General features: G+C 44.1%; 1 protein-coding gene across 2 annotated transcripts in view; it reads left to right on the plus strand.

Moving 5' to 3' along the window:
- The window catches only part of LOC147665960 (copine-5), a 1339740-nt gene that overhangs the window by 1083027 nt on the left and 230786 nt on the right, over positions 1–25927 (plus strand). The window lies entirely within an intron of this gene.

Genomic DNA, 25927 nt, shown 5'->3' on the forward strand with positions numbered 1-25927 from the left:
CAGAAGTCCATGAGCACTTGTCTCCACCCCATGCAAGTGTCCTCCAGAAGTCCATGAGCACTTGTCTCCACCCCATGCAAGTGTCCTCCAGAAGTCCATGAGCACTTGTCTCCACCCCATGCAAGTGTCCTCCAGAAGTCCATGAGCACTTGTCTCCTCCCATGCAAGTGTCCTCCAGAAGTCCATGAGCACTTGTCTCCACCCCATGCAAGTGTCCTCCAGAAGTCCATGAGCACTTGTCTCCACCTCATGCAAGTGTCCTCCAGAAGTCCTTGAGCACTTGTCTCTACCCTATGCAGATGTCCACTAGAAGTACATGTGCACTTGACTTTACACCTTGCAGGTGCACACTAAGAACAAGCCAGTTTGGTGCAGATGAGCGATGGTGTCAAACTCCTGAAGAAAATAACACAATTAATTGAAGAAAAAACATTACAACATAACTAGGCAAAGTTGTTGTACTGGAAAATGGGTAGACAAACAAGGAATGAGGGGTAAATTGGGTAGCGCATAATTGCAAATTCTGAAGGGAATCAAAGGTGATCAGTAGCAATCTTTGATTAAAATCACTCATGAAGCTTCTTTGTCCAGCATTTACCTGGGGCATGTGTTGGAGACCTGCTATCAGCAGAGGGCGCTAGACACTATCAAGGAGATTTAATGTTCTTGAAACTGTCAAGCTACTGTCACCCTGTGAGCTTCTCGGTGTGTCACCCACACTGATGGAATGGCCAATTGGCACTATTCAGGAGGGTGAACACTGAGTGCTACTCCATTTCTGCGTTCTTTGTCACTGTCAAACCCTGTAGCACCACCTCTGGTTGAATAGCCACCAAGGCTGAAACAGTGGTGAGGCACATGCACAGACCTGAGCGACCACATGTCAACAGGAGAAGAAGACGGGGGCATGCAAGGGAAGGTAATATTGATTAAGGACAACCTGTGCTTGTTTACTCTACAAGCACTCCTGTTTCAGGGTAGTGCCCCACAACCTCACTCTGCCTCACGCTAAACATAATATTGTTCAGGGGAAGATCAGTGACAAGCACAAGCAACTACATTTGGCAATAAAACTTTGCTGTAGTAGGTTCGGATCCACCCTGTTCAAATGCATGATATAAATAATACTACAAATATGGACCACATTTTCCTGATTCAAAACGCTTTTAAACGGTATAGAACCCATACTTCCCTGAAATATGATCAGTGCCCTAGAAAGGCCTGCGACTCTCAGCGAACCTGACATTAAAATCACATTCTGCTAAAATGGATCCATTTTCTCCTGAATCCTCTTGCAATGTGCAGAACTGATAGTTTTAATAAAAGTGAATATCTTGGAGGCGCCTGGTTATATTCTCCATGAAACCCGTGCTCAAGCTTGAGCTGTCTGTAGCCGGTGAGGGCTTGGGAGGGTTGGGTGGAGGCTTCAACGGGATGAGATATCAGGACAATGATGAGAACAGTGTGGAATGATGCAGGTTATCTCTATCGTGAAGCTCAACTTAGTCCGTGCTCAGAAACGGGGCCCGTAGAGACCAACCCACTGGTTCAGTTTGAGGCGAGTACCAATTTCCTTTGATATCTCAATTCCCAAAGTGTAGATTTGGGGTCCGATTTTCTGTCTGTGCTTTTTTAAAGGGACTACCTCCGTTGGCAGGAAGGTTCATCCAGGATAATTCAATTCATTGAGCTTCTTCATTCAGTCATTGAATTTTGTAAAACTTTTAGATGAAGGTACAACCTGTGTGAAACTCGTTCCACCGATTTGCAGGTGGCGGTGGATCTGATCTGAGAGAAAGCAGTCTTGTCTTAAACAGAAGTGCATTTTCAGGTCTGACAGATCTAGCTGGATCAAAATGGAAAGCTTCCTGCTCCCTAATTTGAAATTTTCAGAAAACAATGTTTTTGGGGGAGAATGGAAATAAAAGGATTGCCTATTTAACACATCATCTGCAGTTCCCATTCAACCAGGCAGACGAAAACAGCGCCTCACCGGGGGGGTGGGGGGGGGGGGGGGTTGGGCTGGATGACACTCTATCAGCCACAGTGAAGATCCTTAGAAACATTTTCCTAGGAACCTTTAAAAGCCAGTTTGTTCCTATGTTTTACCTGAGCAGCCAATTGGTAAAATACGGAGGGATGAAATATGTCAAAGGTTCTTTGTTTGGATATCTGACCATAGAATGTACCCTAAGGCTATAGAATGCCCCTAATAATGTTGGGCTGCATTAATTCTATCTTTTGCTGTCTCTAGGGAAGGCAATGGATGTTATAGCGTGGTATGGGACGGGTCTGTGTTGATGCTGTTAGAGGATACAGGTGTAACAATCTTGAAGTGCTGCTCACCGGATATTGTGTTGAATCCCAGCTTTCTCTTTTGAACTAATTTTAATATCCAGATAAAATCAATGTCTCACCCAGTATTGAACTGACCATGCCCATTAATGCTCCTTTCTCTTTGCAGTGGTCAAGTGATGGTTTGTGACTGTAAAATTCAATCACTGTTTATAATTATTTGATTCTCACAACCTTGGAGTTAGTGTTTTTTCAGGTGCAAACACCCGTTACTCATATGCTATTTGCATATGTGCCATTGTCCATGCCCAAATGCCTCAAGCTTTTTGACAGCAATTTGAACGTGCGCAAATAACATATGTGTAATTAGCCTATAGGTAGAAACCGCTTAACTTGGGGCTTGGTACCTGAAACTGAAATAGCATCAAGGTTGAATTCAGTACATAGATTCCTCATTAAAAGACATATTTCCATTTTGGGTGCAAATTTGTGTTTCCACCAGTAACGGGAAGGCAAGTAGGACATTATTTGATAAGGTGCCAATTGAACGTGCTCTTTTTACCCACGTACAGTTTACATAACGTAGATTATCTTCGCGCAGGATTTGAGAGAGAAAACCTGATCAGTGTCTTGTAGGGAAAAAGCACAAACTGCCAGTTTGCACACCATGATGCGCGTTTTCACACTCGAATTTCACGAGTTTTACCACCAGGTTCTTGGCCAGATTTTAGCTGCTGTAGTTTATGGCATTATAGCAGGGGGCACGCAAATTGCACATTGACAAACAGAACATATCCAAAAAGCTCATGGGCAAATGTCAGCCATTGCGGAATCCCAATTGGGATGCAAACAGGAGTTTGTTCGTGAAATGGGAGTGTGTGGCTAGCAGTCGGCTTCAGAGAACTTGTTTGCGTCACTTATGACACATAAAAACATAGAGCCAGCTATAGCACATTATAACGCAAGTCTGTGTTAAAATAAGGACACATCTGGCCTTGCGTATGACAGACTCTTCCCTACATACAGAAACCCCAGGGCGCATTACATGGTAGTCTGACTTCAAAATTGCAGCTGATTATTCAAATTCTTTTCGCATGTGAGACTTCTGTTGCTAAGGTGTACACATATTCTAATTGTGAGGTCTCTAAGCACTGTATTGTGAGTTCATGAACATTTTATGTAAATTCAATAAACCGAATACTTCACATCAAAAGGGTGGAGATCAAAACACAAACTCAAATGGGCGGCCTCATTGAAATGCCTGCCACCTCTGTCCCAACCCTATGGGTTCCATTATAAGACGGGGGTGGAGAATCAACAGACTCTTCCATGAAACTGACCCATTTCCTTTAGCATGCAATAGGTGAACTCTCTTATTTCACAGGGTTGCATCGGTTTTAGTCATTATATCAATCAGGGTGGACAAAACTTGCACTTTCTAGGGGACCCTCATTGCACCCAGAAGGAAATGCACAGCATATTCCTCTTATCCCCTCAGTCACCGCTGCAGAGTGGATTGTTCCTCATCCTGAAATCGTTAATGGTTTCCTTGCTTTGACTGGTCTGAGTGGACATTTTACCACTCAATGGTGGTGGTGGTGGGGGTGGGGGGGGGGGGGGGGCTTAGACCATTCAACATAACTTGTGGCGACTCGCAGAGGGAGTGCTGCGTGGCAGTGGAGGGGCAGGGTGGGGGGGGGGTAGTGGGGTCGGACATACGACGGAACGGAGTAAAATAAGCACATAAATTAATAAAACTATTTACCTTGCACATGCTGCATCGCCCACTCTGCGGCAGCACGCGCAAGGTAATTTGTTTTATTTATTTATATACTTACTTTACTCTGTTCCGTGGTATGTCCGTGTCTCTTCCCCGGGGAACTTTGTATCCTTCTGTGTGCTCTAGTCTTGGACATGTACACTGGACCCCATTAAATATCGTCCGATCTCAGTTCCTCTTGTTGTTCTAAATATTTGCGTGGGTCCGTCCCACGGAACCACCCAGGCTACCTCCAGCCACAATTTGCTGTGAGGCCCAACGGGTACCCAGAATTACTGCCTGCATTCTTGCGTACCCCTCTACCCCTTTAAGCCTACCCCACACTCCTCTCGACTTGATTCCCCTGGTTGACCGTCCTCTTCCCCGGGGAACTTTGTATCCTTCTGTGTGCTTATGTCCGTGTCCACTACCTCACCACCCAGCCCCTCCCGACCGCCCCGCAGCACTCCCTCTGCTAGCCGCCACTGACCATAACCCTAGTTCCAGCTAGATTACTCATCCTTTGGGGCAAATGCACAATGCCCCTTTGTCTGAGTAGATACTTATCAGCATATTTACCAAATTCGCTACAGAAAAATGACTCAAAGGTTAGGCAAATACAAGTATAGAAAAAAGAGCCATTTTTATTCCAAGAAAGGCAAACAAATATAGATTTAACAATTATGTTTTCCAAAAATAAATCCAGGGAGGAATGGAAATGCACATTTCGGTAGGCAGGGGTTGAAAAATATCAGTACAGTTGACTTCTCTTAACAACTTCATCGTGTTGGAATTTTGCGTTAATGTTGTACTAAATCCTGAAGGTTCCCAAGCTCTTGCGTTTAGCAGAATTTCTGATGGATCATTTTACATTTGTATCTTTTGAAGGTGGTGGGTGTTGCTTTTGGTGGTTGTTTTGGATGTCCAAGAATAGGAGTTCTCAGCTCTTAATTCCAAGACCTAGGGCAGGGTTAAAAGGCTTTGTCTCTCAAGGTGCAGCAGTGGTCAAGCAATCACTGATACCTCTAGGCGTTGGATAATGTTTTCAGCTGTGCATGTGAGCAGTCCAAACACACACCCCTTGCTTTAAGAGAGAAATAAGTTAGAGAATCACTTTACATGAAAAACACAATAAACAGGCCAGCAGTAGCACATTCATACTCAGCACACTCATCGCACATCCATCAGATAAACATCTTACCCTTACCTCTACCATTCCATCTATCCCCTTGCTACACCCTTTCTCTTCTCTTACCCGTACTCCTGCTCCTCTTATTCAGCCTACCACTATGTCCTCATTCACCTCATTCTCACATCTTTTACTCGTCAACCCTCTACATGTCTCCCTTCACATCACACTACACCCCCTTATCTACACTTCGAACTCAGAGCTTCAGTTCTCCCACTCAGCACTATTCCTACCTTCTCATACCTTAATCACTAAAGCGTCACTCCTTCATTCTAACCTTATAATCTCTCTTCCCTCACACACTGCACTGCAACTGGACTTGCACAAACCCCCATTGTTTATCTTCATCCCATAAAACTTCGTACTTACCGCAGGGCTCTACCCCACGCGAATGTTGCTACATCCATCAATCACAACTACAGACTCCCCACACAGACACCAGCCACACCACCATAACACACCCATGTCACTCGGTACTGCTCTCTGGATGCTCAGTGCCATAGTTTGCATGTGTATACTGAGAAGGAACTCTAGCCTAGCTGAGTTCTTTTTTTATAAGGAGGGATTATGAGGCATAGGGTCATATTAGATCAAGGCTTCTCCTTTGCATGCATGACCTGAGTTTAGATTGTAACAAGGTTGGCCTTGTCCCACGGAGTGCCCTGTATGCAACACAAAGTGCTTTGAAGGATATTTTTCTTGCCAGCGAAGTGCTTCGGCATCAAAGGTAATATAATGGGGTCCAATGTAGATAAGTTGAGAACTTGTATGGCTGCTGCAGTCAGGAAATTTTGTAGAGACATGATTTTGCATAATGTTTATGGCTTATTACTTGGGCCAGAGAGGCCTGTATCGGCCTGTATCCTGTGTGCGAGGAGAAGGTAGGGTAGAAACGTCAAAATATTCCCATGATATAATATGTATCTCCTTCTTGATTTGGAGATCAAGAGACAGCTTTGAGCCCATGACCACTCCAAAAATGTTTCACTTTGTTTGATGTTGGCGGCTGTTCCATTTTGGGGAATCAGTAGGATATAAGGTTATGATTTTCTCTGGATCCACAAATTTCGAAATACTGACTTTTGTTTGTCCCTGTTTACTCTGCTAAGGGCCTGATCACATGTTTGGCAGTGCTGGGACAGACTGCCATGATGGCGGCCTGCTCCCGCACAGTCTGATTATAACTTTTTTTGTCAGTGGCTGGCGGTGCTTATGAAATAGGCACCGCAAGGGGAACGTCAAAGACAGTACCTGCATGTCACTGACTGGTGCAATCCATGCTGTGCAGGTACTGGAGTGCATGCACACAAGGGGACACAACATGTGCCCCCCTGCATGCACTCCATGACCCTGAGGCAGGGCCACCTTTGTTTTCTCTCCGCAATGGTTTTCGTGTAGTAGGAACCTCCATGAAAATCGTGGCAGAGAGGAAACCTGTAATATACTCAGAGGAAACGCGGCGGTCCCACTAAGCATACTGCTGCCTCAAGACCGCCGCGCCAGGTATCTGTGATCCCTGGCTGTTCCGATGGTGCATTGGCGGTCCGACCGCCCTGGTTGTAATTGGTCGGTTGGACTCTCGGGCAAGCAGGGGATGGACCGCCATCACTGTGGCCCCGCAAGTCTGGTGGTCCTCGAACCGTCAGATTCATAATCAGGCCCGGACTCTTTACCAACATCCCCACCCCCACTTCTATCTGTTCTCACTGTGCCACAAATAATATAATTTCAGTTTCTGTGATATTCCTTCCTGCAATGTCATTTCTGATGGCCCACAGGTATAAAGGTTGTGCCTTAAGCACCACTAATATCTGATGATTGTTCTATTTAAAAGTGAGAAACACATTTGGCTGTCTTGCTCTCAACACAGCTCCTTTGGGTATTTTGTGCTTTTCTTAATTGGAGTGAGCTCTAGAAAACTAAATGTTTGGTACATTTTCAAAAAGAAGTGACTCATTCCTCAAAGGAAAGGTGGAGGAAGTCACTCCATTCCCTGTTCTTAAAAATGAAGATGGTAGTCTAGTTAATAAATGAATCTTTACTTGACACTTTGGGTAGAATGTGAAAAAATATGCATAATGCAGCTATGTAAGGTGTAATTGTATCAGGTCCTCATTATCCCAGACATGCCATCTAATACGGTGCTACACACCTTCGTCTCTCTTCACGTCACCTGGTGAGCAACAGGTGGGATGTATGTCGTTACAACGCATACTTTTACAACGCCTACCTTTACAACGCATTTTTTACACCGCAACATCCATTACAACGCATTCCATTACAATGCATGCCATTATAACGTATTCTTTGAAACTACCTTCACAACGCATTCCACTACAACGCATACTACATTTACAACTCATACCATTGCAACGCATACCATTACATAGCATGTATGGTAAGTATTGGATAGTGTAGGGGTAAAAATTACTATTCTAAATCCAGGGGGTGCAACAGTAGGGTAAGTGTTGGATAGTGTAGGGGTAAAAATTACTATTTTAACTACAGAGGGTGCAACAGTAGGGTAAGTATTGGATAGTGTAGGGGTAAAAATTACTATTCTAACTTCAGGGGGTGCAACAGTAGGGTAAGTGTTGGATAGTGTAGGTATGCATTGTAATGGTATGCGTTGTAATGACTGTGTTGTAATGACATGCGTTGTAGTGGTATGCGTTGTAGTGACATGCGTTGTAATGGTTGCGTTGTAATGGCATGCGCTGTAATGGATGTTGCGTTATAAAAGTTTCGTTGAAAGGTAGTGCGTTGTAAAAGTTGCGTTGTAAGTGTTGTTTCCCCAACAGGTGAGCTAGAAAACTTTACACAGAATTGGTCTCCAGCTCATTTTTGGAAGCTCAGCCAATGTCAATTATGGGTGTTTAAACCTTCCAAAGATATTGACGCCAGCTTCAGATGTTTTTGTTTTGTTTGCTTTTTTATGGCTAAGACCTTAGTACAAAGCCCACCCCCTCCAAGGCTCCGCCCCACATCACAAGTAAATATTTTTGATAAGTTTGCAAGCCTTTTATTCTGCCTGTCTCAGTGGTTAATTTGTAAAAAAAAAAAAAAAAAAAAGTGCCTGGGCTCTTGTCCGGGGGCGGCTTGCATCAGCTCATTTCTCCCGTTAGCGCTGCCTAAAACCTAACCAAGTAGGAACCATGACGGTGAGGAGAGGATGTGTTGTAATGGCCAGAGCTGTCAACTTCGGAGCTGGGGAACCAGGTTTGAGTCTCGGCCTCAGCTTAAAATCCTCAGATTCTGGGCAAATTACTTAATCTCCCTGTGCCATAAATAAATGTGTCCTTAACTGGTGCTCATGAAAAGCACCTGTGTTGATGATTGAGTGCCTGTGCTGAGCACCGGAAACACTGGTTCAAGTTAAGCACTGTCCCCTCTCTACAGTGTGCACTTTTGAAACTCTCAGGAAAAAAAAACTAAAAGACTATTTTAAAGTCTTGATGAATGCCCCATTTGGGCCAAGTCCGCTGCGAGTCATCAATGGCTCCTGCATTTCAGTAGCACCCAGAGCACCTCGTTAGAGGCAAAGTATTTGCCTGGCATGCTAAGGGTATGTAAATGTATGCTAATCAGATGGAAAGCAGGCGATTCCCTGGGCACCTCAGAATGACCCAGTGCGGATGGAAGCGCTATTTATAGAAGCACGAACCTCGACTGCAGGTAGTTACAGGAAGTGCTGTGCAGAGAAGGCAACTCCATCCCTCGACCACACCAAGAGCTGATTCAACAACAAATATAAGTGACATTTGTTTTAATACAGCGCTTCCTACCAGAAACATGTTCTACTTCTTGCCACTGTAATAGCAAGTGCTACTGTTTCCCATCTCAACTGCACTTATTTTCAGAGGTGGGGGCCAATGAATTTGCAGCGAAAGTAAAGCCAAGCCAAGGATCGACTCTGGCTCTAAGAACCCATGTAAGAGCCGAGTCCTGCAATATTTGGCATGGAAATCATCCAGCAAACATGTTAGAAAATGCAAAGATGACTTAATACATGTCTTAAGTGTATTTCTTTAACACGCTGAAGCATTTAACCTTAGTTCATCAGATTGTATCCCTGCATTGAGAAGTATGTATTAAAAAGTGAGAGTTTTTAAACATGCACTTAGAAAGATTCCAGCCCACTCTCTCCGATAACAATGCAGATGGTGAGGTAAGAGGCAAGTCAGTTGTCATGTGGACCCTTTATGGGGCCTAGGTTCTCATTATACATGGATTAACATTACAGGCTGTTAAATCAAGCACAAAATAGGTTTTTATAGCTCACATCCAGATCTCACTATTTGAAGGTGCCTTCATATGTGATAGTAAACAAAAACATGCATTTGCAATGCAATCAGTCTCGCATTTGTGAAAGTTAGAGCTCTTTCTGTTGAAAATTACAGTTGTTTTTTTTTGTACGCAGCTGAGTGATGATATTTGCATAGCGCTATTGCCATTCGTATGAACTTGCAGTGCTGCACAAACAGAAAATGGGAAATAAGTTATGAGGGAAGAGATGCAAGAGTGATATGCTGGGTGAAAAAAAAAGTAACAACATCCTGAAAAAATCAAACACTCCTAGGGAATGCAAGGAGGGCTGCAGCATGTATTTTGCTACCCTCAGAGACCCCACACCTTGACACCCACACACTGCCACTACAGGCTGCATGTTTTGGTGTTGTCCAAACTAAAGAGTTGAAATGGCACACCTCCCTGTGTGCCATGCCCCCCCAACGCTGCCTGTGGCATGGGTAATTCACCCCTCTAGAAGGCCTTACAGCCCGAAGGCTAGGTCTCCACGAAACCATGGAGAACTTTAAGTCTTCCTCCAATCTCCAAGAACCTCCTTTTGGGTTCGAGGGACCAGACCCCAGCATCCAGCGGTACAAAGACAGAGCAGTTGAGGACCGACACTTGTGCCAACGCGACTTACTACTGCAAACAGAACCCCAAGACCGCCGGGTAGATGACTGACACTTGTGTCGACGTGACTCTACCCTGCCAGGTGAAAGCACTGCAGGTGGTTGGCTTCCACGACCTAGAGGGATCATCTTGACCTAATCTGATCCCAGCTCCACTTCCAAGAGTCTGTACCCTCCCCCAAGTGTCCCTGTTGGCCTCCTCCTGCCCCGCCTGCTCGACTGCGGTCTCTCCAAAATGATCCAACATTGGCAGAACTCCTCCATCCCCACGACTGCGACTGCTGGGCTGGTGGGGCCTCCCTTCAACCTACCGTGACTCGCTGGCGAAGTCCGTGGTGGTACCAGTGTTGGTGGCCCACTAACTCCCATTCATCCCCATTATTCTCCACTTACTGCGAGAACAAACATCATTGCCGGTATCAACAGCTTCAGCGTAGATACTGAACTCGGCACCCAGTCACCCCAGTCCCGCTGGTGGTGCAGTGCCCAGCTCAAATTGGCCCTTACCCAGGGTCGGACTAACCCTGATCAGTAGCAGCCTGTGGAAGTAATCACAGTGGGGTGGGTCAGACGGGGTTGGAGAGGGTGAAAGTGACAAAAAACAGGATAGGGAATGTAAAATAAATAAACAATAAAGCCACTTAACTTTCACTCGCCGCACCGTCGAGTCAGTGATACGACGAGTGCAAGGTATGTGGTTCTATTAATCTATTTATTTTACATTGCCTATCCCGTCATTTGTCGCTTTGACCCTCCCTCCCCTGCCCCGCCCCCACTTCACCATGCTTACCTGCACGGGCCGCTACTGCCGCAGATGCAGAACACTGTTTTCCTTCATTAGTATTGCATTGCACTTTATCGATTACCTGCAACTGTCTATCTTGTACCAGTACTGAATGTTACTGTTTTGAATCGACAATACCAAAGTAACGCCAAGACCATAAAGTATTCCTACTGCCTTTTTGGAAGTATTACCTACCTATAACAGAGTTCAACTTGGTTCCTAGGAATAAAAGAAACTGAAATAGTATTTTTCTATAAATATTGGCCTCGAGTCAGTCACTGAGTGTATGTTCCTGCTTTGTATGAGTATGTACACCAAAACAAAAAAGCCTAACACGTCAGGACATTTCTCCTTCCACATCCGGCCTGGCTTCATTTTCCCTGCCTGTGTCTGCTGCGAAACGCATGGTGGGCTGGGCAATGAAAATTAGTGGTGGTCGCCCTGCCATCAGTGCGCATGATGGCCTTCGCTGTGACATTGAAGGCGTTTGTGGACGGGCCACCAGGTCTGAGGTTTACACTCTGTCAGTGTAAATACTGTGCCTCCGTCTTTAGAGAGGGGAACCCACAGGTTTGAAGGAGCAGGGAGCACCGCCAATCCCAAACTGTGAATTGGCTGTTAGAGTTGTGAACCGAGAAACACTGGCACCTTTGAAATACACAGAAGAAATCACTCAGAGAGTGAGGAACAGACCTTCCCTTGATTGGATCATGCTTCTAGTACGTACAATGTGCCTGGCGTTGCTCAGTCTCATGGTGTTGAGTTGACGGTCTTGTTATGAACTCCACATACAGCCAACAAACCCTGGTAAAGACTGCAGATTCAGATTGACAACTCTCCTCCCTGCCAGAGGACTGGCTGCACAGTCACATAATGGCCAGTAATCAGGAACTATTATAGAGGGCTGCAAGTAGCCACTTGACCCTCTCAGTCCCTGCATCAAGCAGCTCTCCTGACAACTTAGCATCTACGTTGTCAAGAACAAACAGGAGAGGTCATTGTCACTGACAGAGCCGAAAAGAATACCCGTGGAAGGAGAACAGGGTAGCTCAGAAAGAAGGGAACGAGCTAATTGGAGATATTACTGACCTGAACAGAGAAAATTAAGATCTTAATGGCAATTTGGTAGACATCATGTACCATTGAATGACCGGCCAATAGCAAATATGTTTTTTGACTCAATAGTGAACAATGAAGTCTTTGACCCACTTAATTAGAGAGGATTAGATTTGATCCACTTTTCTACTGTCAATGAGATGCATTCCAATAAGGTGGCCTCTTGGTTGCCATCATTTAATATATGCAGTAACACAGGAGGAATCGGTTTTCAGAGACCCTTAGCTGCTAAGTCAGTAAAAAATCGTGTCCTTCAGCATTCTGCTCTTTCCCAACATGGGTTACACAGCCTTTTCTCAGCGATAAAATGGTTACAGCTAAATTAGTGGACAAAGTAAAGCATCCTTCTTCTAAAATCATAATCAGCATCAGGCTTCTCAAATTTTAACAAATTTAATAAGCAATCAAATTAATGTGAAAATAGAATACTATATAAAGGCCCTATATAAAACCCACTAACCAATGAATAAATCCAAACAAAACACTATCCAATAGCACCAGGGATATTCTAAAATTTCTGGCTCATCTCTAACACTCTATCAATGTCTACATTAGGATTGTTTAATTTTGTTACCCATTTATTTTCAATTTTATCAAGATCATCGTGTTTCTTACTCAAGAGAATATTATACAAGGTTCCTATCCTGGTGTTTATTCTAGGTATAGCATCCATAATTTCAATTTTAGAAAGACAGATTAGGGACTCTTTGGCCTTTAATTTAGCAAATATCTGCGCAAATTTCAAAAAATCTCCATTTGGTAAATTATATTTTACTTTCAAATCAAAAAAGGTGGTATCAAAGTCATTTATTAAGAACTCACTAATTGTTCTGATTCCCAAATTGTCCCATTTCCTTACGACAGGAACGAAATCCTGGCCTTGAATGGCATTAGAGCGCCAGAGCGGCGTATATCGGTTAATCTTCCCAATATGCATATATTTGGCCACTTTATTCCAAATTCTCCATGCACTAGCTATAACTTCTCCCTTAAAATCCTTATAATTCCTTGCCTCTGTCTTCCGTAAGAGTAAGTCCTTAGCCTCCTGACCTAACAGGAGCTCATATATTGAAGGTATTTCTCCAAAGCCTTCCGGGCTCTCTAGACTAGAACCACTAATCATGGGAGTAAGCTGTTTTAGAAATGCCGCCCAGTGATAGAGAGTTATGTTAGGTATAGTAAGGCTGCCTCTATCAAAAGGGAGTGATAATAATGTAAGTGATCTCCGAATCTTCCCATTTTGCCACATACATTTTGATATAAGTGAATTAATCAACACTAACGTTTTCTGATCAATGGCTAGCGGATTTGCCAGGAATAAATAGAGGCATCTGGGTAGCGTGTTCATTTTTAAATAATTGGCTCTTCCTATAATGGAGCGATCAGTGCTAAGCACAAGAGGACACTGCTTCTTTCTGCAGCTGGAGTAGATGTTCTACTTGAGCGGCAGCTTACTTAACGTGAACAGAAGGCTTCTCAAAGTGAGCGGTACACCCATCCACGACTGCCCGCATGTTTTTCGTAAGTCCACTTGCTACGCGGACAGCAGCGTGGGCAAAAACACTGCGAGCAGAGTGGAATTTTATGTCCAGTCCTGAAGGTCAGACCTTAAAGACCCTTACAATATTTGTTTAACCATTCCTGCCCAAGACGTTCTGAGCCCTATTACATCAAGTCTGTAGCACCCCCGAGTTGGCCTTCCTCTCGGGATGTGACTTTTGTCGACATGTCCTCCAGTTTTCAACCTCTTTCAAAAAGACTCCTCAATTTTACCAAAAGCCTCTGCAGGCTGCCAGTATACTAGGCTTTGATCTTTAAAATCTAGGCCTATAAAATAACTAGGGCTCTCAGTTTTATGGTATTTATTTTTTGAACATTTCTGTCTGTATTTATCCATATTTATTTTTGGGTCATTTTATCTGTATTCATCCACATTTATTTTTGATGCAAGAAAAAACGCTAAAGCAAGTATTTTTCCACATTTATTTCAATTGACATGCACACTTACATTAGGTTGTTATAGCTGTTTTTTTTAAATGGGAGCCTTTGCTAAGTGCACTTTACATATTGGGAGCAAATTTCGTTCCTGTCCTCTAAGAAAAGATGCGTGAATTGGTGATTTTGATAAGGTCTCATTTACGCATCTGTCTTGCAAAATGTCAACACATTACTATCTCTTTTACTCATATTTAATCTGCCATCACAGAGAGTGTCTGCTCGAAGAATATCAGATCATTCTTAGTGTTTATACTTAAAAGATAGAACAGAAGGGGCCAATATAATCTACGATGCCAGAGGAGAAGGGAAGTAGGAGGGCTAGGGGGAGACAGTTCCTTATGCTTCATATATGTTCTTCAGGTGATCAGTGCTGCACAAGGTGCGTGGATCTCGAGTCAGAGTCAGTTTGTTTTTAATCTGTTTCTTTATTCAGATCTAGGGTTTCCAGAAAGCCCTGTGTACACAGAACACCAGTTATCCAGTCGTTGGCTTGATATTTACATCAGACAAATCACTGCATTCTGGCAGTTGTAGACTTTGTTTGCTTCAGTTAAGGCAGAGGAGCTAACGCATATGATAACTATATTATGCACCAAGGAAAGGAGAACTGAGTTCATGGTGTGAGGTATATGTGGAATCATCTATACGTTGATATATGTTTATATATCAAATATGGGATACATCAAGCCATTGGATGTTGATAAGCGTTTTTGGAATAAATTGGTTGTAAATTGCCATGTCGCTATCCCTTACCCACTATTTTTGCTCGAATAATTTCAGCAAAGATTTTGGTATTTCTTACTGCCAGACCTGCCAACTCGCATTGGGCCCTGGTGTGGTTCAGTATATTGGCACTGTTCATACAGCCATCTACTAAACAGCTGATATCAGACTGTGAACACAAGGTGAGATCGAGGCTCTTACACTGCGTGGGTTTCAAGTTCATGCGTGGAGGATCTGCATGATTTTAAGTCTTTACAGGTTTTGCAGCCTCACCAGGCATTGCAGGTGATCTCAGGATCCTATGTGTTTTGAATGGGCAGGCAGTGACAACCTCAAGGACCCACTGACACTCCTTCACCCTGCCCCCTCCAATGTATGCTTTGTCAGTGTTGGCTCAAATCCATGCCTAATTCCGGCCCGCTCTTTCCAAGGCCACTCCTCTCACCCGTACGTTCCGATGGTGCACATTATTTTCGAGGTTGAAAGCGGTTTGAATTGTACTTGTCCTGCACTCCATTTTACCCCCCGGGTTGTAGCTGGGGTAATTTAAGAGCAAAATCAAAGTGAGAGCTTGTTGTGCTTAATTTAGTTTTGCCTCCTTCACCCTCAAATACAACTAAAAACAAAAGGTTGCTGGAGCAGCAGCCAGTGTCCTGGGGTGTTTTCACACCTCTTAATGGACATCAGCTGCATGCACTGCTCCAACAATTATCTTGTGTGAACTACAGCTGTGAGGGGTGCTGTAGTGTCTCTTTAGACACGGTGCTCCCAGTTCCCCCGTCTCTGGAGCAGTTTCAGGGCAGCAGTTTCCCATTTCTTTTGGCCGCCCCTGTGCACCTCTGACTCAGAGGAGCACAGAGGCAGGAGGAGCATTTGTTTTGTAGGTATTTTCCAGTTTTTATATATAAATACAGACAAAAACCAAAACGTTTTCCGTCTGTATTTATATGTTATGTTATATGTTATGTTATGTTATAAGAGACTTATAATGCGCACAACTACTCTGGAGTATCCTGGCGTGATACGGACTTATGCGTTTGAGAGGGAAACTTAAAGAAAAACTTGTTTGAAAAGGTGGGTTTTTAGAAGTTTCTTAAAAACCCTGAGATCCTGTCTATGGCGTAAGGCAGCTGGGAGGCTGTTCCAAAGCACTGCTACCTTGACCGAGAGTGACTGACCCCCAAGTCTGGAGCGTCGAAAGCAGGGGTGGCCATCAGACGGTGCGAGGCAGAACGCAGAGAGCGATGGGGAGTATAGAAGGACACTCTTTTCCTAATGTAGGAGGGTCCTGAATCGTGCAGGGCTCTGTGTGCTAAGGTAAGGACCTTAAGCTGCACCCTCTGGGCCACAGGTAGCCAGTGGAGGTCACGGAGGCGTGCCCTTATGCTGTTTCTCTTGGAGATGTTAAATAAGAGTCCGGCCGCCGCATTTTGAATCAGCTGGAGTTTGTTCATTAAGTAGCCTGGAATGCTCAGAAAAAGTGCATTAGCGTAATCTAAGCGAGACAGAATAAGTGCCTGGGCCACCATTTCCTTAGCTGGCTGAGGGAGCAGAGGGAAGTAACGACTGAGAGACTTAAGTGTGCCAAAACAGACACCAGTAAGTCTCATGATGTGATCAGAGAATCAGAGATCTTCCCCGAACCAAACCCCCAAATTTTTAACCGGGCCTCCCTCCGACAGTGGACGGGGAAAATCCGAGGGCCACAGGGCCTCCACAAAGTTAGGCGGAAATTGGCCATATAGGAGGACTTCTGATTTCCCCTCATTGCATTTTAGCTTGGACTGCGCAAGCCATGTGAACACGGCGGAGAGGCAGTTCTGAGCAACGTCTGTGCGCAGATCCGGGCTGTTCCAGGTAAATAAAAGCTGGGTGTCATCAGCATAGGCCATAATTTTGGCCCCCAGTTCTTCAGCCAGTGAGATCAAAGGAGTCAAATAGATGATGAAGAGCAGAGGGCTCAAAGTCGAGCCCTGAGGGACTCCCGTTATGACCTCCCTGGCCGAGGATGAAAAAGGAGGTATCCCGACCTGCTGGGTACGAAGGTCCAAAAAGGACTCCAGCCAGGAAGGCACAGCCCCCGAGATGCCAATGGCAGAAAGGCGAGAAAGGACAAGCTGGTGAGGAATGGTATCGAAGGCGGCAGAGAGTAAAAATCTGTTTAAATGGAAACCCAGGAGCCTTAGAAATAACCAGCTGTGAACCAGACCCACTAATCAGTCAACACCACATACAAACTCTAGTATGGGTACTTCGTTATATTCTTTAGGACCATGTGGAGGTCTGAATATTGCTCCAGATGAAGGTACATATAAATGCTCTACGTAGGTCTTTGACTTTTCTAAGCAAGTGCACGTCAACGTAAAAGTACAGTGGTGATGTACATGATATAGTGCACCTTTCAGAACCTCACATTTGACAACAAACACTTCCCACATAAGCCACACAACATCCACATGCACGTCGAACCACACATACATGTTCTGACCTGCACCAAAGGACAAGGTGAGCTCAATAAGACTGACAATCACAACAATGCAAAGATTGCAATAAATCTGCTAATCTGAGTATTTATTGCCTGCCCAAAAACTCTTAATATCTCTACCCCCTCTTGCTGAGTAGTCCAGGTTGTTAAACAGTTCACGTCCTAGCTGTGTCATATTCTATTGGTCCCAACAGGCCGCAGAGTCACATTGAAGACTGCAGCTTAAGGTTTCAAAAAAATATCAGAATAGAAAGTCTGTGAATGTGTGTTCACCCTTTGGACAGTGCACTACAAAATGCCTAGGCATACCCTTAAACCCAGGGTAATTGACATTCACTGAATTATGTTTGTTCTCCACGATTCAAGAAATAAACTTTGAGGTTGAAAATTTAAATCCACAACCCAAGCATTAAGAACCAATAGTGATGAAATGAAACCTAGCACAATGCCAATGTTGGCTGCAGAGCCTTCAAAGATATTGAACCAAGAAATGTAAAACTAGAACAACAAGTACTTGATACCTATAAAAAAATACCCACAAATCAAAACATTTTGGCACCAAATGATTAAAAAGCCAAATACATGATAGAAGAGATGGCACAAGTTAAATCAGAAATCACATACCAAATGGATTTCATCTGGAAAACACTCTTCTGTTGTTGAAGGCAGGAATAAACAATTGGAAGATCACTCCAACATCGATTGAAAAAGAACTAAAAACCTCATACACTAGCAACAGCTGTCTGCCTGGACAGATTTAAAAGCGAAAGCAGCGGCAGCATCAAGAGAGTGAAATATTCCATGTCATAAAGAAGATTCAAAGTTAGAAATCATGGGAGGATCTTCAAAATAGGATGATCAGCGTCAATGAATTTTAGAATTTTAATGTCTGCACACCTGGGGACAAAAAAAGACACTGGCTGCTGAACGCCACAAATCAAGGACTATTAAGGCACAAGGAGAGTCCTTTTCCATTGAGCTGGAAAGCTCCTCTCTGGTATTTTGTAATGTGTTTTCAGTACAGCTAGAGTGTGAAACCTTACTGTAAGTCAAAGAGTAGTTCATTTACTTCAAGATGAGGTGAAAGTTGGTGGAAAACAACAATTTTCAATGCCTTGACCACGCAGGATAGATCAGATATGGATGGGTCTGTAGTTTGGATAGTTCATAAATACACAGAAGTTTTTTTGAGCATGGGAGGGATGATCGTGTGTTTGAGAGAATAAGTAATTGAACCTACCTGTGAGGAATGAGTTGATTAGCTTGCTGATGAGTGAGAGAAGATTTAGGAAACCCAAACAGAAAACTTTGATGTTGTAGATAACCAAGTAGGGGGGAATCCATGAAGGGCTGAAATATTTCACACATTTCCCCCTCTGAGGCTGGCATAAAGTCTGAGAGCTTGGGAGGAGTAGTGGAGAGTCTTTAGTTCATTTGGATGTGGTGGTGATAGCATTCTTAGATAAGATATTTTAGTAGAGATGTATGATAATACATTATTGCAACTTTCAATGAAAGATGCCAAGAGATTGGATGAAGAGCTGTGGGCCGCCATCTCTTTGAAGATGCAGAGTAACTCTTTGGTTGAATTGTAAGAATCAGTGTTATGAGATTGGAAGCATGTCTTTTTGGCTCTGGCACAGACTAACCTGTACTCCTTGGAGTGGACGAACTCTACAAGCTGTCAAATCTGAAGGGAGTTTTATTTGATACTATTGTCATTTTAGAGCCCCAGCTCTGTGTTTCATCTGTAAAAGTTTGTCAGCAAACCAATAATTTTCTTGAAGCCGTCTTCCAAATTTGAACTTGAAAGGTTATGTCTAAGACCATAGTTATCTACTTCAAGAGGAGTGTGAAGAGATTGTTGTGGACTTGAGAAGGATGATTAAAACACCATTCACTAATTTGGAAAAGGGTATGGGGGGCCTTTGGGCAGGTCAAAGTATTCCCGGGCCCATTAGCAATGTAAAAGTTAATCTGTGAACCGTAACTGCCAAATACAAAATAATGTGCTTTAACTCACCTGACTACTATTGTTGCAGTTGGACGTCAGACAGTCCTAAACTTTTTTTTATCAGTGTCCCCTCAGGGATTGAAGACTAGAGTAAATCAAGACAGTGGCCGTCTATGTAGAGTGAAATGTTGACCATTCTGAATAGATCAGGATATCTGTTTCTGTAATAATATGTTGACTATGAAAATATCCCGAATCATCTATTGACTGTGGATAGAATATATATTGGGCAAGATCAAGTAGGTCAGAAGGGAAAGATTCAGCATTTTTCCGCCCAGATGGTAAATCACTGCTTTAGTTATTGATGAGGCTGGGCAAGTGACCACTCTACAGCGCAGGTGTTCAAAGTAGTCAAAGAATTGACAGTATATCTATTTTACAGAGACCGAGTTATGGTGGATCATGGCTATGCCCGCAATGAGCTAGTAATCTGCAATTAGAGTTTCAGGGTGGGCTAAAAATGTGTAGGATTTGAACTTCTTTTTACTGAGGTCTATGATCCTGTACTAGAGGCAGTTTTAAGTATCTTTTCATGTAAACTCAGACCCTAGTAATGTCTTAGCAATATCTAGTATTAACACATTTAAAAAGTATATGCCACCGACCAGGCCTGTAAAAAAAAGTCCAAGCATTTCCATGATAGGATAGTTTTGCAAGAGCAGAACTAGTCATTTCCCTAAAGCGCCCACTAATATAGCATTCAAACTAAAATTGTCCAGCCTCTTATAATAGAAGCAGCTGCAGCAATCTATAGGCATGTCAAGATTGGTTATTTCTCGAGATAAACGTTACATTTTTTTAAGCTTTTCGAAAAAGCAACATAAAGGGGAAATTACTAGAATAAAACAAAGAATTTGGGCAAAATGGTCATCTTGACAGTATTTATTCTCACTTTCAGCCATAGTGAGATGTAGCCCAATGTTCTCATGTGCCCAGGGGATTGCACATATAGATGGTCATAATTACGTTTAAAACTGGGAGAGGTGTAAACCATATGCATTACCTCAGTGGGTTTTAGAGGTGCTGTAAGATTTGAGGTGATTTGCGGTTAATTACATGGATGCATTGAAAGATAAGGCTATCTTCAGTGCATCCCCTGACTGATCTATTTTCAGAACCTGATGTCATGTGCTCTGGTTGTGGGGCTCTTTGTCTTGATTTGTAGAACATTGTTTTAAAGAGTGTTCACTGTGTATCAATTGTTTAAAATTGCTAACTGGCTCCTTAGTTTTGTAAAGCATCTCAAATTATAGGGCTCATTGTTTAGTTTTGCGTGAGTCACATTGGGTGGATATGCTAAAAACACATTCGGAGCTGATTAGGATATTTTGTATTTTTTTTTCCCCATCATTTCACAATTCGGTGGAGTATCTTCCAAGAACCCACTTTCCAAATAGGGTATGAATCACAGGAACTGATTGCCTCAGAGACTGACCCTTTATCAGATTGTCCAAATATGGGTTCTGCTTTTAATAGATCCGTTTTTTCTCATCTACATTCTGTTGCTCTGTGTCTTCTACTGGGGTGGGAATACGGGGTGCAGGCATTGGGTAATTTCTTTAAAAATGAATCTCTGGATGAGCTACACGTCTGATATATCCATAAGGATATTGTCTTTTTTTGTCCCCAGGTGTGCAGACATTAAAATTCTAAAATTCAGAGTCAGAGAGAGCATGAGGTTGTATCAATTGGCTAAACTCATAACGGCAGCAAAGGAAACATTACATGCCCTTCACTCTCAACTACACCAGAGGAAGTGATATCACACCACGTAACCGTCAACAGCGGCAACTGGCAAATCTTTGTGTTTTTAAAAACCTTCTGTGAAAACCTGAGGCCACAGATTTTTAATAAACCTTGATTCTTAGCAAGTGGGAAAGCTAAAGGTCTTGGTATTTTTAAAAGAGTTGATTAAATCAAAGAGGTGTCAAGTAGTCCAGGCTGATAGTCAGCAACAGCACGCGTGCAACAATTGTAATGGTGCATTCTCTACTGAGGCATAAGGACCCATGCTCTGCAGAGGTTATAATGGCGCATTCTCAACTGAGGCATAAGGACGCATGCTCTGCAGAGTTTATAATATTGCATTCTCTACTGAGGCATAAGGACGCATGCTCTGCAGAGGCTATACTAATGCATTCTCAACTGAGGCATGAAGATGCATGCTTTGCAGTGTCTCTGATGACACTTGCTGTACTGATGCATATGAATCCATGCTCTGCAGAGGCTATGATTGTGCTTGCTGTACTGACGCATAAGGACGCATGCTCTGCAAAGGTTATAATAGTGCATTCTCAACTGAGGCATGAAGATGCATGCTTTGGAGAGTCTCTGATGACACTTGCTGTACTGATGCATATGAATGCATGCTCTGCAGAGGCTATGATTGTGCTTGCTGTACTGACGCATAAGGACGCATGCTCTGCAAAGGTTATAATAGTGCATTCTCAACTGAGGCATGAAGATGCATGCTTTGGAGAGTCTCTGATGACACTTGCTGTACTGATGCATATGAATGCATGCTCTGCAGAGGCTATGATTGTGCTTACTGTACTGACGCATAAGGACGCATGCTCTGCAAAGGTTATAATAGTGCATTCTCAACTGAGGCATGAAGATGCATGCTTTGCAGAGTCTCTGATGACACTTGCTGTCCTGAGGCATATGAATGCATGCTCTGCAGAGGCTATGATGATGCTGTACTGACGCATCAGGATGCATGCTCTGCAGAGGTTATAATAGTGCATTCTCAACTGAGCCATGAAGATGCATGCTCTGCAGAAGGTATGATGACGCTTGCTGTACTGAGGCATAAGGTTCCATACTCTGCAGGGGCTATGATGACACTTGCTGTACTGAGGCCTGATGGTGCATGTTGCACAAAGGTTGCGTGTCCTGCAACGGTGATGATGGGCCTTCTTTATGCAGAGTCATAAGGTTCCATGCTCTGCTGAGGCATGAGAGTTCATGCTTATCTCTGATCAGTAGGATGAGCCTTCTAAGAGCACACACAGAAGAGCCAAGCACAACCTTATTATGCCAGGTATTGTGCACCACATTGGTCCATGCGGCTACACACACCAAGCACTACTACCACTATTGCACACCAGCAACGAAGCATACACTCAACTACACACAAAACCACCATATTGGCTACACACACCAAGCACTACTAACCACTGTGGCACACTAGCAACTAAACATACATTCAAGTTCAACTACACACAAAACACCATATTGGCTACACACACCAAGCACTACTAACCACTGTGGCACACTAGCAACTAAACATACATTCAAGTTCAACTACACACAAAACACCATATTATGCACTCCGCTCCACTCTACTGAAACAATCAGAATTCAGACTCCTGCGTATGATTGAATCCATCCCAAGGCGTGACAGTTCGTGTAAGTATCCGAACTTCGACTGCAGCGTGAGGCCTTTCTAACGCCTGGAACAACGTGGTCTGTCCCGGAGTCTGAGGGATATTCCTCTATTCTCTCTGCCTCTGCCTTTTCACTCCACGGAAGACGGAATCTGAAGGGGGAACACGGCGCCTGGAGGCAGGCGGAAACCTCCAAGCATATGTTGGCAGCAGATGGGGAACCTTTCCGATCAAAGACGACATGGACTAAAAATAAACCTTTGAGAGAAGTGAAGAGCGCGCATAAAAGGGACGTGACTAGAGTCGACTCCATCCGGTAGGTGCCTGCGTCAGTATTATTCCTACCGAGCTGCTCTGCGGCTGCGCAGCTGCTGGAAGAAGTGGGTCTCAGGGCATGCTGGGAACTCAGGCCCAACTGGCACAGGGCAAGAGGTCCCGCCTATCCTGTTCTTGGGCACGGCTACGCTAGTCGGCCATGACAAGGGCTGCCAAGACCATCAGATGCTATGATTGTGCCAGGTAAAGGGGAGTTGTGGCTGGTGAACTGGAGTAAACCGATACAGTCATATATCAATTTATGGCTGCAAAATTCGATTAATCGACCCGTAGAAGGTCACTGCTGCCTGGCAAAACTTACACCGCGCTTTAGAACACATAGTAACAAACTGCACTCCTGGAGAACCTTACCGTGTTAGAAATCTTAAACACAGTGGGTGAGAGGTAGCTGTCTGTTTCGTAGAGCTGACAGTAGGTAACGACTATAGCTCACACATGCCTGGGGGTCTCTGGGCAAACTCATCTATCTTTATGGCCCACCATGCTTCTTCCTGGCCCACCCAGATCCCAAATCCTGGAACCGGACCTGGGATGAAGAGAGCTAATGTTCCTGTGACCTTAAGATGATAGTAGCCATGAAGGCAGTGTGGGTGCAAGGATACTCATTGATCCAATGAGGATAAAGTAACACTAGTGTGACAGAAAGGATGTGTGAATGGATTTTAATGTACAGCTGATCATAAAGATAGAGTAGGTACAGAGAGCTCTTTGAACGAGTGGTCTTAATGTAATAAAAGGCATACAGGCAGAGTGAGTGAGATAGATGCATTGCGCTCTGTTGCTGAGAGTCATATACTCATAGAGGCCCCGTTTACGAGTCTGGCTGTCGAAGGGCTACCAGACTCGTGGGGGCGCGCTGGTCTCCTGACCGCCCTATTACGATAATGGCGGTGGGACCACCACAACCCTGCTGTAGCCGCCAGGGAACTGCTGTTACCTGGCAGTAACTGGCAGTCAGAAGGCAGTAATATGCATGGCGGGACCGCTGCGGTGCTGCCAAGCATTTTAGAAGTTTCCTCTCCTTGAACCACAGGGCTCCTTGATGCCTCACCTAGTGTGGATGCACACAGGGAGGCACGACATCTACCCCCCCTGTGTGCATGCACACAAGTTCTTGCACAGCATGGGCTTTACAGTCGATGTCATGCAGGAACTGTTTTTAACATTCCCATTGTGGTGCCCATTTTCAGGACACCGACGTGAGAATGTCAAAAACAAAACACGAAACTGCTAATCTGGCGGGCGGTCTGACAATGGTTTTGGTGGTGGCGGGGCGGACCCGACGCCGAACAACCAAAGTTGTAATTGGGCCTAGTTTGTTAGAAAGAGAGTACTGCCCACAGAGCACACATTAACACAATACACAAAGTCTCGGAGGATGCAGGGTACTACCTTATTCAACCCCCAGTCCATGGTTAGAAGTAGGATCTATTTTATAATCACTGTAATTGAGTCTGAAGGGAGGGCTCCTTGTTTAATGACAGGTCCCGACCTCTGGAGAAGTTGCCAAACCACTGCTCACGCCTTTAAAAATTGATACATTTCTGGAAAACCAGACGAGACTTTCTTCCCCAGGTTAGTTGCGCCTCTTCAATTTAAAAATGTTAATTTTCTTATGTATTTCTTTTGTTAAGCAATAGGTCAACAACTGGATGCTTTGAAGCTCTGGTTGAATCAAGGGTGTGAAACAGAGGTCCCAGCAGTAATGACAAAGTTAGAATATGTGGTTGAAAAGCTGGGTCTTCAGACACTGGTCTGGCTGTATCCATTTCGAATTGATTATGGAGAATTGGTGTCCAGCATCTGATTTTGCTGTGCAAGTGTGAGCATCTGTTGTTACTGTCCGAGTTAAAAGTGTACTTCAGGAGTTCCTGTGCAATAAAGTTTCCTTGAAAATAACCTATTTCTGTCTGTTTCCCAGAGTTAGTTTCCTTGGAACAATGTCTGGCTATAAGACCCAATTCTCCGCAGGTGTAATATTGTGTCCCTGACGAATTTCTTTCTGACCTAATGGGTCTTACCAAAGCGATAGGTGGGTTGTTAGTCATTACTTCGCTGTTAATTACATCGAGAATAATGATATCACTGGCACCACTTCACCAGGAGTCACTACGTAGGGAGTAACTTTACATCATACTTTTGCAGGTAAGCCTATAATGCTGCTTTCAATACATATAATACATAAGAATGTTGATCCATTTGAGCTTAAAACATTTTTAGTTGAAAATCTGCATATTATGCAGCAGATGACTTATGTGGAAAATGCGGCAAATCCAGAATGTTGCGGGGAACGCCATAAAGGGAGATCCGCATAATTCCAGCGGCCCTAACTCGCAGTGATGTTTTATCATTCGACGGGACGCCCCATTGTGAAAGGTACAGGGCAGATGAGCACAGGTTGAGCACAGGATGTTGGGGCAGCAGCTCGCCGCACCCCTGTCTGGCCTGGCGAGGGCGCACTTTATAACTCGGGCCTCGGTCCTGCCTTGCTGAGATCTGACGTTAATAGTATGCAATGGGGTCGCAGAGTGAAGCTTCTCGGCTCAAACTGCTAGGCGCTGATATGCTTGTCCTCGATCTATCAGTGGAACGTGTCGGCGCAGCCGCTGGAGGTTTCAGACAGCAGATACCCTGGGGGCTGCCCCTAAAGTCGTATTTCTATTTATTGCGGCAGGCTATTCCGCCATCTCCCCTTTCAACAGCTACTCTGCCGCTTTATATTTAGTGCCTAATTCTTTATCTTTCACTCCCGTTCCCGCGTGTCAACCCTATTTCGCGTTATTCCCTTTCTCTCCCTCCCTGTGCTGTACACCAGACTCATCACTCGGCCACTAATTCATTTAGAGGAAGGAATGTGAATTTGTGGAATTATGGCCACAGCTAACACCTTTTGGAACTGAGGAAGTCGAGTCCCAGCGTC

Source organism: Lissotriton vulgaris, unplaced genomic scaffold, assembly GCF_964263255.1.
Source record: "Lissotriton vulgaris unplaced genomic scaffold, aLisVul1.2 SCAFFOLD_285, whole genome shotgun sequence".
In the NCBI taxonomy this organism is placed as follows: Eukaryota; Metazoa; Chordata; class Amphibia; order Caudata; family Salamandridae; genus Lissotriton; species Lissotriton vulgaris.